At 36.2% G+C, this 12,820-nt stretch overlaps 1 protein-coding gene and 1 pseudogene across 8 annotated transcripts in view; both read right to left on the reverse strand.

The window, feature by feature from the left end:
• Positions 1–12,820, reverse strand: part of ERBB4 (erb-b2 receptor tyrosine kinase 4) — a 1,132,189-nt gene that overhangs the window by 453,175 nt on the left and 666,194 nt on the right. The gene's annotated exons all lie outside the window — the stretch shown is intronic.
• On the reverse strand, positions 1,000–1,851 carry LOC131750819 (18S rRNA aminocarboxypropyltransferase pseudogene; annotated as a pseudogene).

Genomic DNA, 12,820 nt, shown 5'->3' on the forward strand with positions numbered 1-12,820 from the left:
TGACAGCAGTGTATCAATGTGATGTAGCTAGTAGGTCTCACTGCTATTTCACTGAGGCCCTAATGAGACAAAAGTGATCTAAGTTTTGAAAAGAAACTGAAGAGAAAAAAAAAAAAATAGGTCTTGGGTTGTCTTTAAGAATTAAAATAGTTATAAAAAATGAAGAAATAGGGGCTTCCCTGGTGGCGCAGTGGTTGAGAGTCCGCCTGCCGATGCAGGGGACACAGTTTCGTGCCCTGGTCCGGGAAGATCCCACATGCCGCGGAGTGGCTGGGCCCGTGAACCATGGCCGCTGAGCCTGAGCGTCCGGAGCCTGTGCTCCGCAACGGGAGAGGCCACAACAATGAGAGGCCCGCGTACACAAAAAAAGAAAAAAAAAAAAAAAAGAAGAAGAAATAGGTGTTATGTAATTACTAAACAATAAGGAAACCAATAAACTAGAACAGAGGATCTGTAATTCTAATGGAGTAATAAAATTATCATTTAAATTTTTGACTATTCATGAAGCCAAAAAATATTTTTTTCAATTTTAAGCATAAATAATGTCGTGTGATTAAAAAAAAAAAAGGCAATTCCTTTTCTAATTCTACCTTTAATGTTGTAAATTATTTAAGTTGCATCTAAGGCAATATAACATAAAACCACTCAATAAAATTGTAATCGACCTTGATATTACTGAAATATTCGAAGACACTAGTAAAAGGAAGAACTTTATCTTTCTTCAAAACCTCATTCAAGGGCTTCCCTGGTGGCGCAGTGGTTGGGAGTCCGCCTGCCGATGCAGGGGACGCGGGTTCGTGCCCCGGTCTGGGAAGATCCCACATGCCGCGGAGCGGCTGGGCTCAAGTAAATAAAATAAAACCACTACCCCCCGCCAAAAAAAAAAAAAAAAACCTCATTCAAGATTCTGATTGCATGGCACATAGCACCATCATTAGGTCTAGAAAGTATATCTTTGCTGTTTCTTGGTCCTTTCTAAACATCTGTTGGGGCACTGGCCTAGGCGCCTTTTCCTGCCTTTGCTTCTCCTCTGCTGCTGCTGTGTCCTTGGCCCCTGGCATCAGGGCCTTGATCCCCAGACTCACCCCCACCGTCAACACAGTCGGAGCAGCCAGGTGTCACCGTGGGCTTGTTGGGATTTGCAAACACCTGCCCTGAATTCACATCAAAGGGATCAATTTCCTCCTCCTGGGACTCTCCTTAGCACTACTCAGGAGCTCCTTCCCTGCCTGGGGAACCCACTCCAGACTGCTGCAAGCCAAGTACTTGCCCAGAAGCTGTTGGTTCACATCCAGCAAGTCCTTGCCCCACTTAAACTTCTGCAGCCAAAGGACAGCAAGTTCCGGAAAGCTCTGGATGCAGAAGGTGGCAACAAAAACCTCCACTGAAGACAGTTTGCAGGGTCGGCCATAGTTCACAGCGCTGGCAGCCACTCAGTGGGTCCGTAGCCACAGGAGGCTCTCTAGCATCTTCCCAAATGTCATCTCCTCCAGTCTGACACAGGAACAGTCTAGGATGGGAACACCTGATTGTGTCACCAGCTGCCTATCTGCCAGGACATATGCTGGGCAGCCACAGGGCTGAGCACAAGATGACCGGAGACCCATGGCCCAGGCCCAGGCAGTGCACCAAGTCCAGGCATGTCAGCTTGTGGCTGATGCTGGGTGGAGTGTCAAAGTAGACCAACTCCCACAGAGCCAGCAAGAGAGCCCCCACTGGTCCCTGGCTGCCCTCATCCCAACTACCAATGTTTCCATAGATACTTGAAGCTGGACCCCAACAGTGGCCCCAGGACTCCCAGAAAAGACACCTCCTGCCACCCCCCGACCCAGCTTTGCTCCTGTGGCCCATGGCAGGGAGCCAAGTCCCTCTGTTACCACTTCATCTTTTAAACTAAATAACCCTAATAATTTAAGTAGTCTTTTGATTACCTCAAAACTATGCAGAATGCTATATATTATGTAAGTCACTAAATAAAGTTTAGATATGTTGATTTAATCAAAATTCTTTTTCACTCAACCTCCCAACTCCTCATTACCAAACACATATACATTTAGATGACAGCCTGTCTTTGCTTAGAATTTTATGGGAGATAATATAAATGGGACATTTAAAAAATATTTTCTATATTCTATTTAAATTTCTAATGGAATTTTATTTTGTTATGAAAAGTTTCAATTTCCAGGAATTGTAATTTCAGTCTTTTGGGCAAGAGCTAATGAAAAATCCACAATTAAAATACCTAAATTGAACTGTTTAAACATACTGCATCCAATCAGAACACTGAGATCAGTATCACAAAGCAAAACATTAAGATTAGTATCACAGAGAATCCATCCTGGACTAGTTAACTAATTTTTCTCTGTCTTCATGATTAGATGATAGCATTTATCCAACAATTTCACTTTAAACACATTGGCATTATTTTAATCTCTCTCTACCCTGTACTTTTCTTTTTCTTATTTTAAGTCTTATAATCATTATACTTTCAATGTTTCTTCTTCACTCTCAATGCTATGTCATAGTGTTAAGTCATGATTGACAAAATATCCAAACTAAAAAACTTATAAAGTATAGGTTGGAAGAGAGACAAGCTAGAAGACAAAGAGGGGCAAGAGAAAAAGAGAGAGAGAGAGATACCAAGAGACAGATACAGAGAAATGGGGAGTCAGTGATATGTTCCTTTTAAATTAAAGAGGAACAATACTAGAATCAAAGTAACCAATTAGAAAACAAATGCAGTACTCCTGTATTTATACTTTATTGGCTTAATCTATAATAATAAATACAACAGACAGAAAAGGACAAATGTGAAATGTTACCAAATATGACAGATAATTGAAAAGGACTCTAATTTTACTCACAGTTTGATTCTGAATAGGAAAATGTGGTAACATTAACAGAAAGTACAAGGTAAGAAAATAATCTTATTTCTGATTTTAAAAACCTGAATTTTGTATAGGTTGTTTTGTTGGAGGTGATGATTGAGCACCTAAATACTAATTTTGAGCACACATTGAATGTATTTAACTGGATTAGCTTCCCAATAAGCAGTCATTTGGAAGTTATTATTTTGAATAGAGAACAGACATTCTAAATGTTTTACATTTATACATCAGGAGAGTTAGGAAGGAAAAAATTGCATATGTGGCAAATCCTTTTGTATCTCTACCTAAAGTGATAAAGATTGATGAGAATTATACTAGTGACAGTCCATTGTAGACAGAATTTAAAAGCTCTATTATGGGTATCCCTTTTTGTTCCTGCTATGATGTCTACTAAAATGTCTTAAGACTGTTCAATAGTTTTGCAAATAAACCTAAGTAAAGTATAAACGTCAAAAATATTTCTCTATTATTGCTCAGGAGACTTGGGAAAATCTGTCTTGACCATAAGATAAAACGGTTCTAAAGAATGCATAACTTTTGGGGGTTTCCTAACATCTTGGATTGGCATCTCCTTACTACTTAGTGTCCAACATCTTTCGTGGAGTATCTTGACAAGAAAGGATGTATTCTGTTTAAAATACTCAGATGATGAGCTTTTGCATAGGTAAAATAGGTTGGTAATAATTGTATCTACTTCATAAGAAAACAAAATTTTTTGATAAGGCATAACTGAAGTGCAGTGTTGGGACCAGAAAGCGTTATGCTAAACCAAAACACAAAATTAGGTTTTGTGATTTAGTTTAAAAGGGTATCTCAAAGAACAAAAAACACCCTGTTCCTGACTATTTGGATGTCTGTTAGGCAGAACTAACTACCACTCCCAACATACCTCTCCATGAGTCTTTCCCATATTAGTTAATATTTTATCAGTTAATGGCACTATCATACACCCACATATTCAGAACAAAGAGCAAGAAGTCATTTCTATTTGTAACCCAGTCCAACTACAAGTCTTACTAATTCTATCTCCAAAAGAGATTATGAAATGGCTACATTATTTCCCATTTCCATCATGCTCTCTTGGAATAAAGTGAGAGAGTCCTAACTCTTTTTAAAATGTGAAATAACACTATGCTAATTTAAAGCCCTTCTATTGGTTCCTCTTGTAATTAGAATTACATGCAAACTTTTACCATGACCCATAAAAGGTACTGTATGATCTTCCCCTGGACTCTTTTCTGACCTTATCTCCTATCATTCCTATTGTTTACTATTCCCCTTTAAACTTCTTTCTTTTTCATGAACATAACTAGCTTATTCCTGTCTATTGACAGAGCCCTATAATATCATATTACTGTCAAAGTATAAGCACAGGCCTTCAGAGAGATTGTGAGAGTAGGATAATCCCGTGATAAAGTCCCGTGATAATACAGATATTGCTCTGATCAGAATTCGAAACTTAAAGACTATAAATTCTTTTCAGTTCCATAATCAAGTGTGAATTACATAAGTGAAGGAGCAAATGCACAGACTTTTATAGATATTATAAAAATGTGCCAGCAAAATAGCATTAGCTGATTCTGTGACTAATGTTAATCACAGTTTTTAAACAGCATTATCTAAGCTTGTCTTCTTCTAAAAATCCTCAGTAACTTGCAAATAAAAGCAAATATAAATTTGAAAATATACCAACAGACTTATGACAACAAACACATTGACCTAAAAGTATCTATAGTTTTTATTTTTCTGTTCTAGTGTTCTTAAATTCCAATGTGATTTTAATAACACAAGTAATCTGAACTGCCACAGAACATAACTTGTATAAAATGGCAATTTAGTCTATATATTTTTTTCAGAAACTTGTTAATTTTGCCCAATGCAGATAAAGAATGAGACAGTGTAGTTAATAAGTTATTATATCTGCTCTTCACTATATTCTTTAAGGGTTTTGATTCAGCTATATAAAAACAACAATCCAGGCAGAAAATTGGCAAATGGACCTGAAACTCATATTTTCTCCAGTGAAATCATCTTATAATCCTTTGTAAGAATTGAACATTTCTGCAAATACATAGATCTGCAAAGGGCAAAATTTACAATTATATAAATACACACCATCCAGTGATAAAGATAAAATAAATTTTTAAAATGGTAAAATATGGTTTTAAAATGAAAGTTTATAAACTTGTAATAGTGGCATACCAGAAATGGTAAGATTTTATACATAATATTAAAAACCACATGGAATACCATTATATATATGGCATATTCTATAAAGCAGTTTATTTTTTATCAAATCAGCTATTAAATTGAATCTTTGTGCAATTCAATAAATAAAATATATAAAACAAACAATATGTTTATTGTTATACATAACAAATGTTCCCATAAAAATTATGCTTTCCAGTCTGTGTACTATATGTGCTCATTCCATCCCATAATTATCAATCTCTATGATTGAGGAATTCCACTGCTTTGCTCTGTAAATTACTAGCACTCTTCGCTTTTCAAAGAAAGGCATTATTTACAATCATGACCTCTGTTTAGGAATGGGGCAAGATCCATATTCCTTTTTAAAGTTACCAGACCCTACTATGATATCCAGGATTATATGAATATATGAGGGGTTTTCTTGGATAGCAGCTCTTCCTCTGTTTAACAACTATCTGCAGATTTTAGGCCAGGCCTTTTTAGATAGAAAAGAATCTGGTATGTTTTAGCGGAAGGTGAAACATGCTTATAGCATGGATGGTCTGTCAAGAAAGTGTTGGCAAGTTAAGCTAGAGAGGAAGATAAAGGGTATCTAGAAAATAGGCAGCTCTTAATCTCACAGAAAATTTAGACTTGAAGCAATAAGAATTAGAAAATTAATGAAACTGCTGATTTCTAACTATGCTTCTCTCTTCAGGGTTTATTTTTAAAATTTTTTTTGGGGGGTATTATCTGTCTTTTTTATTATAAACATTCTAGTGGTGTGAAGTGGTTATCTCACTGTTTTTTGTTTTTAATATCTTTATTGGAGTATAATTAGTTTACGATGTTGTGCTAGTTTCTGCTGTACAACAAAGTGAATCAGCTATACATATACATATATCCCATATCTCCTCCCTCTTGCGTCTCCCTCCCACCCTCCCTATCCCACCCCTCTAGGTGGACACAAAGCACCGAGCTGATCTCCCTGTGCTATGAAGCAGCTTCCCGCTAGCCATCCATTTTACATTTGGTAGTGTCTCTTCAGGTTTTAGAACTCAAATCATTCTTGTTCCCATGGGTGGATATTGCTAAACATGGTTTTATGGTTAGTTCTCAGGATTTTTCTAATATGTCTAGGCCTTTAAATGAAGCATAAATAGTTCATTCGAACATTTTAGACTAGATTGCACCGTGGAAACAAATGATGTTGAATATGTTGTGTAAATAAATAATACAGAAGTATCTTTAAAATCTGATATTCATGAGTGATCATTTTTATCTTTTCATTGATCCTATATGTTCTCTAGCTCAGCTATTGGGCTGTTCTTTGGTGAAAGAAACCCTAATTGTAACCCCATATTGTAAAATATTGAAAGAAGTCCATACTGTAAATTATATTGAATGACTGAATTAATAAATACTTTAAAAAATTATTTGGTGTCATGGGCCATGCCTTTTCCACTATACCTCTCAATTTTTTTCTGACTCAGTTTTCTACCAGTTTCTGAAATGATGTCTCAAGTTCATTACATTCACCATGTCTAAATCCCAATTTTCCTCACTTCTCAGAGAGTCTATTGCATAAACTCCTAAACAGGATCCTTTTCTTGATATTTTTTCTAAAATAAAAACATTATGTTGCTCCCTGCAGAAAAATGTTCGATGACTTACCATTTCCTCTAAGATAAAATATAAGTATCCCTGTCATAGCATATAAGCCACTTTAGAATCTAGTCTTAACAATTTGTCATTTGATTTGTAACCATTCCATTACATGAACACTTTGATCCAGTCACACTGAATAGCTTCAATCCTGCCAGAACACACTATATTATCATGAAACACAGTATAGCACTGTGGTTAAGAGCCCAGACCTTGAAGCCAGATTGCCTGATGTATGTCAGACATATGGTAAACTTACAACAATAGCTGGCACAAGGTTGACTACAGAGTAATATGATAACTACTCTCAGTGTACAACTAATCCTTTCTCCCTGCATCTGCTTAACCTGCCTTCCTCCTGCTCTAGGACATGCCTCCTCATCTTGGCAAAATTTAGCTCAAATGTAACTTCATGTAACATGGTATCGGCCATCTTCCCAGTTGTTATCCTACAATAATTACATCTTATATAATAATTACATTTTACATATTAATTGCATTTAATTACACAACATTTTATCACCTAGTGGCATTCTGCTCTGTTTTTTCCCTACCACTGCAAACTTGATTCATTAGATTGTGGAGGCCAATTTGTTATTTTAGTAACACTAGTACCTAGCATATTGCCTGGCACATAGGAGAATTTTCAATAAATGTTTGTTAAACTAAGGTAAAATAATGTATAAATTAAATTGCATCGCTTACAATACAACATTGAACAAAAAGAAACTCAGCTCCATTTAAGGAACATTTCTATATACTGTTAGAGTGCACTTATTAAATTTTTCTATTAGAATATTATTAATATATAGATTATATTAATACATTTAGTATTCCTCTTTCCTTCATGATTTTAAGCTTTCTACAGGAGTTTCTTCTAAAAGTAGCCCCACAAAATCCTGTTTAATTTTATCCTTAAATTTCTATAGAGGCCAACTGACTTATCTGGGTGGCTTGTTGGCTTTAATTTTCTTGAGAACTAATAAGACCCCACTGTCCTCCTTGAGATTTGATTTTTCTTTTTTTTTTGTGGTACGCGGGCCTCTCACTGCTGCGGCCCCTCCCGCTGCGCAGCACAGGCTCCGGAGGCTCAGGCTCAGCAGCCACGGCTCACGGGCCCAGCCGCTCTGCGGCATGTGGGATCCTCCCAGACCGGGGCACGAACCCGTGTCCCCTGCATCGGCAGGTGGACTCTCAACCACTGTGCCACCAGGGGAGCCCTGAGATCTGATTTTTGTAGCATTCCATCATTTTGTGTTTCTTTCTCCAACTTGTTTTCCTTATTCTTCCTATCACTCATTTTATTGTAAGGTATACACTTCTAATAATATTTCTAAAAATTTAATTAAAAAATTCTTCCATTTAGCATTCCATAGATTGGGGAATAAAACTCAATAAAGACTATCTCAATGAATTTCATTTTTCCTGCCAATTAACTACAATATATATTTTTTTCTTTTTACTTCTCAAGCACCAGTGACCATAAAAAATGCAATTCTTTCTTGAAGTTACATAAAGATTATAAAATGTCTTTTAATTTTTTTTTTTTTTTTTTTTTTTGTGGTATGCGGGCCTCTCACTGTTGTGGCCTCTCCCATTGCGGAGCGCAGGCTCCGGACGCAGGCTCAGCGGCCATGGCTCACGGGCCCAGCCGATCCGCGGCATGTGGGATCTTCCCGGATCAGGGCACGAACCCGTGTCCCCTGCATCAGCAGGCGGATTCTCAACCACTGCGCCACCAGGGAAGCCCTAATTTTTTTAATGTAATTGTTACATTATATTGAAATACACTGTCCCAACCATTCACATTCTACTTAAATGATATTTTGCTACTGATATGGCCTATTATTTCGAAACTAAGTCCCTTATTGAGGTATTCATATTATTTTAAAAATAGGATTAGAAGATATACTGCTGAATTAAAGAGAAGATTTCTAAAGACTTAGAAAATAAATTACTATTAGATCAGTATTCTAATATCTATCAGTGATATTACTAATTGACCAATTAGAAATCACTAGCACCTATTGTGGTATTGTAATAACCTTCACATAAATAAAATATTACAATATATATGAAGCACATAAATAATAGAACTCAAATAGGGTATTCCAAATCAGAATACACAAGGTGCAAAGGGGCACCTTAAAACTTACAGGTAAATTTTTATTACAAGCAATTCTGCTTTACCAAAACAAAATAAGATAAAAACATATTTTCAGTCCCTACTTCTGTGAATTTCAGAGATATCAATGAGACTCTTTGAGTCTATAACTTGTGAAATACAGAATATTAGGTTTTGATGAAGAGCACCTGCTCTAAGGTTGATTTCTCATTGTCCGGATCAGTTAGAAGGGAGTTCAATTTCTCATTCATTCGACAACAAGCAACTATTAGTTTCTGTCATGTAGCAAGCGTGGTGCTGGACCATGACACAAATTTATTTAAGCCCTGAACTAATTTTTAAGAATTCACAGCTTAGTGTGGCAACATAAGTCTAATATCACATCATAGTGTGATTAGTGCTATCATCATGGCTGCATATTTTAGTAGCATCGCACAGGAAGTAAATAACTTCTACTGGAAACATTGTAGAAAGTCAGGCTACCAAGGAGCATAAAATCGGGAGAGAGAAGAAAAACACAACATAGGAGGTAAAAGGTGTCAGTTCAGAATACTTTAAGATATCAAAAGATATTTGAGTTAACTCCTATTTACTGGGCCCATGTTTTCCGGTAAATAATCAAATAATTTGATCTGTGCCAATGGATTAATCAATTTGACACTACTCCTTTACCATATGCTTTTTAAAGGGCCTTTTACAAAAGCAATACCTTGACAACCAGGAAAAACTTTAATAGTAGGTCATTCGGATTCTACTGTGTGCAAGTATTAGAGCATAGAGCCATACATATTCTCATGCACTACAGCTATGTTAAATGGCATTTTGAGCAGTAAGTATAGGACAACACTTCAAATCTTATTTCAAAAATGAATTAAGGAAATCTAAATTAAGCAAAAGCTCTCTAACGTGTTTACATTTATAAGCAAAGGATATACATTTCTGTCACATATAACTTTTAAAATTCTGTCTAAATAAATTACATTACGGTGAACATAAATTTAATTAACAACTGTGGCTATTACTTTTTCTTCTTATAGGCAACACTAACCTAGTAAACACAGATTCATAAGACTATATATGTTCACTGTATAGAAATATATGGAGAGAAAGAAAGAGAAGAAGAGAAAAAATGTCCAAAGGATACTGATAAAGTACTAATAAGGCTACTAAGTAAGGAGGGTACTAAGAGATGCAGAGGGTACAAGAAGCAGGCCTATAAATAAAAATCACCAGATTAAATAAGCACACACATTTTAATGTGCTTTGTGAAGTTAGACGTACATTTTAATAATTGCTTTTAATGATTATTCATGAATGAATTATTAATTAACTCTCTAGACTAAAAATATCATTCCAAGCTTGCTAAATAACATTTCCTCAAATGAAAAATAATTATATATGAAAAGAATAAAACCTTTCTCATCATTAGTACTTCTGTAAAGTCTTTGTATTGGATCTTGCTATAATTAATGCTTGGTTTGTTAGGACATTTCCACATCACAAATTACAACATTCAAGTTCACGGATGGATATAATGTACACAGGGAAAATGAATTATTTTGCAGTGAACCTAATAGAATTATATGTGTACCAATTTATGGCTTTGCATAGAAGTCTATGCAAATGTCAGTTAAAAAAAAAAGAAAAAAGGTTTTCTCCTGTTCTTTCTTGAGAACACTAATTGTTCTAAAAATCTGGGCCTGTGTAAAGATGTTCTGAGTTAGGAGTATAAAAATTCCCACCAGCTTGTAGAAAAAAAGTAGATTCTCAAATGATCACAAAAGCTATTTTTCTCCATTCTTAGTGAAAAATAAATTCAGAGTCATGCTAAGCCATATATGTTAAATAGCAGGTCAATATAAAGGTTAATACTTTATGGTAATTGCCCCCCCCCACATACACAACAATTACCTAAGACAAGTTAGACATAATTTACTTTCTATAGTTTCCCTATTTTAGAAAAAATGTTTTATACAATTTTTAAAGGTTACTTTCCATTTATGGTTATTAAAAAATATTGACTATATTCCTCGTGTTGTACAATAGACCCTTGAGCCTATCTTACACACAATAGTTTGTACCTCCCACTTTCCCACCCCTATATTGCCCCTCTGCCCCCGCCACTAGTAACCACTAGTTTCTTCTCTATATCTGTAAGTCTGCTTCTTTTTTGTTATATTCATTAGTTTGTTGTAATTTTTAGATTCCTCATGTAAGTGTATCATAGAGTATTTGTCCTTTTCTGACTTATTTCACTTAGCATAATGCCCTCCATGTCCATCTATGTTGCTGCAAATGGCAAAACTTTGTTCTTTTTTATGGCCGAATAGTATTACATTGCATATTCATACCACATCTTCTTTATCCATTAATCTGTTGATGGACATATAGGTTGCATCCGTATCTTGGAAATTGTAAACAACGCGCTATGGACATTGGGGTGCAGGTTATCTTTTTGTTTTTGTTTTGTTTTGATCCAAGATTTTTTTTTAACATCTTTATTGGAGTATAATTGCTTTACAATTGTGTGTTAGGTTCTGCTTTATAACAAAGTGAATCAGTTATACATATACATATATCCCCATATCTCTTCCCTCTTGCGTCTCCCTCCCTCCCACCCTCCCTATCCCACCCGACTAGGTGGTCACAAAGCACCGAGTTGAGTTGATCTCCCTGTGCTATGCGGCTGCTTCGATGGAGAACAGTATGTATCTTTTTGAATTAGTGCTTTCGGTTGTTTTGAATATATACCCTGGAGTTGAATTGTTGGGTCATATGGTAGTTTTGAGGAACTTCCATACTGTTTTCCACAGTGGCTGCACCAATTTACACTCCCACCAACAGTGTACAAGGGTTCCCTTTTCTCCATATCCTCACGGACATTTGTAACTTGTGTTCTTTTTGATAATAACTATTCTGACAGGTGTGAGGTGATATCTCATTATGGTTTTGATATACATTTCCCTGATGATTAGCAATGTTGACCATCTTTTCATGTGCCTGTTGGCCATCTGCATTTCCTCTTTGGAAAAATGTCTATTCAGTTCTTCTGTCCATTTTTTGTTGTTTTTTTTTTCCTGCGGTACGCAGTCCTCTCGCTGTTGTGGCTTCTCCCGTTGCGGAGCACAGGCTCTGGACACACAGGCCCAGCGGCCATGGCTCACGGGCCCAGCCGCTCCGCGGCATGTGGGGTCTTCCCGGACCGGGGCACGAACCCGCGTCCCCTGCATCGGCAGGCAGGCTCTCAACCACTGAGCCACCAGGGAAGCCCCTTCTGCCCATTTTTAATGCTTATGTAATTGCTTAAAACTATGTCTTCAAATAAGAATTTTAAATGACTTGGTGTAGGTGATATTTCCTCCAATAAACTAGGTGAAATTTAGCATTTGACCATGTATCACCACTGTATTGCTACCTTCAACACATTATATCTGTATAATCCTTTCAGGGACAGGGATCTTCTCTACAATAGAGTGATGCCTTAGGGTAGGTAGAGTTCTTCCCTTTTATGAGTGAAAATTTGACTTCTCACTACTCAGTAATTTCATGCCCTGCTATGATATCGCAGAAAATCCTCTTCAGCAGGTTAGCCATCCTCCTTCTGTAGATGAAACAACTGTTTTTCACTTGAATTCAAAGCAGTTCAGCTTATTTCCTCTGATCACAGAAGTATGTCACATATTACATTATATGAAAATACAACTTCTTTTACTGCAAAAAATTATTTTGTTAACACCCAAACATGTCAGATTACCCAAATAATGTTTTGCACAAAGGTTTTTCAAAGACCACATAATAAGCACACTATATTTCCAATGAAATGCCCACTCAGTAAGTTATAGCATACATTGTCATGCGTAAAATGCAGATACAAATAAAAAAATAAATAAAAAGCTTTTAATGTAAGGAGCATGTAGGTCACGTCTTTTCCAAAGCAGATATATCTGCATTT

The sequence above is a fragment of the Kogia breviceps genome, chromosome 2, assembly GCF_026419965.1.
Source record: "Kogia breviceps isolate mKogBre1 chromosome 2, mKogBre1 haplotype 1, whole genome shotgun sequence".
Taxonomy (NCBI): domain Eukaryota; kingdom Metazoa; phylum Chordata; class Mammalia; order Artiodactyla; family Physeteridae; genus Kogia; species Kogia breviceps.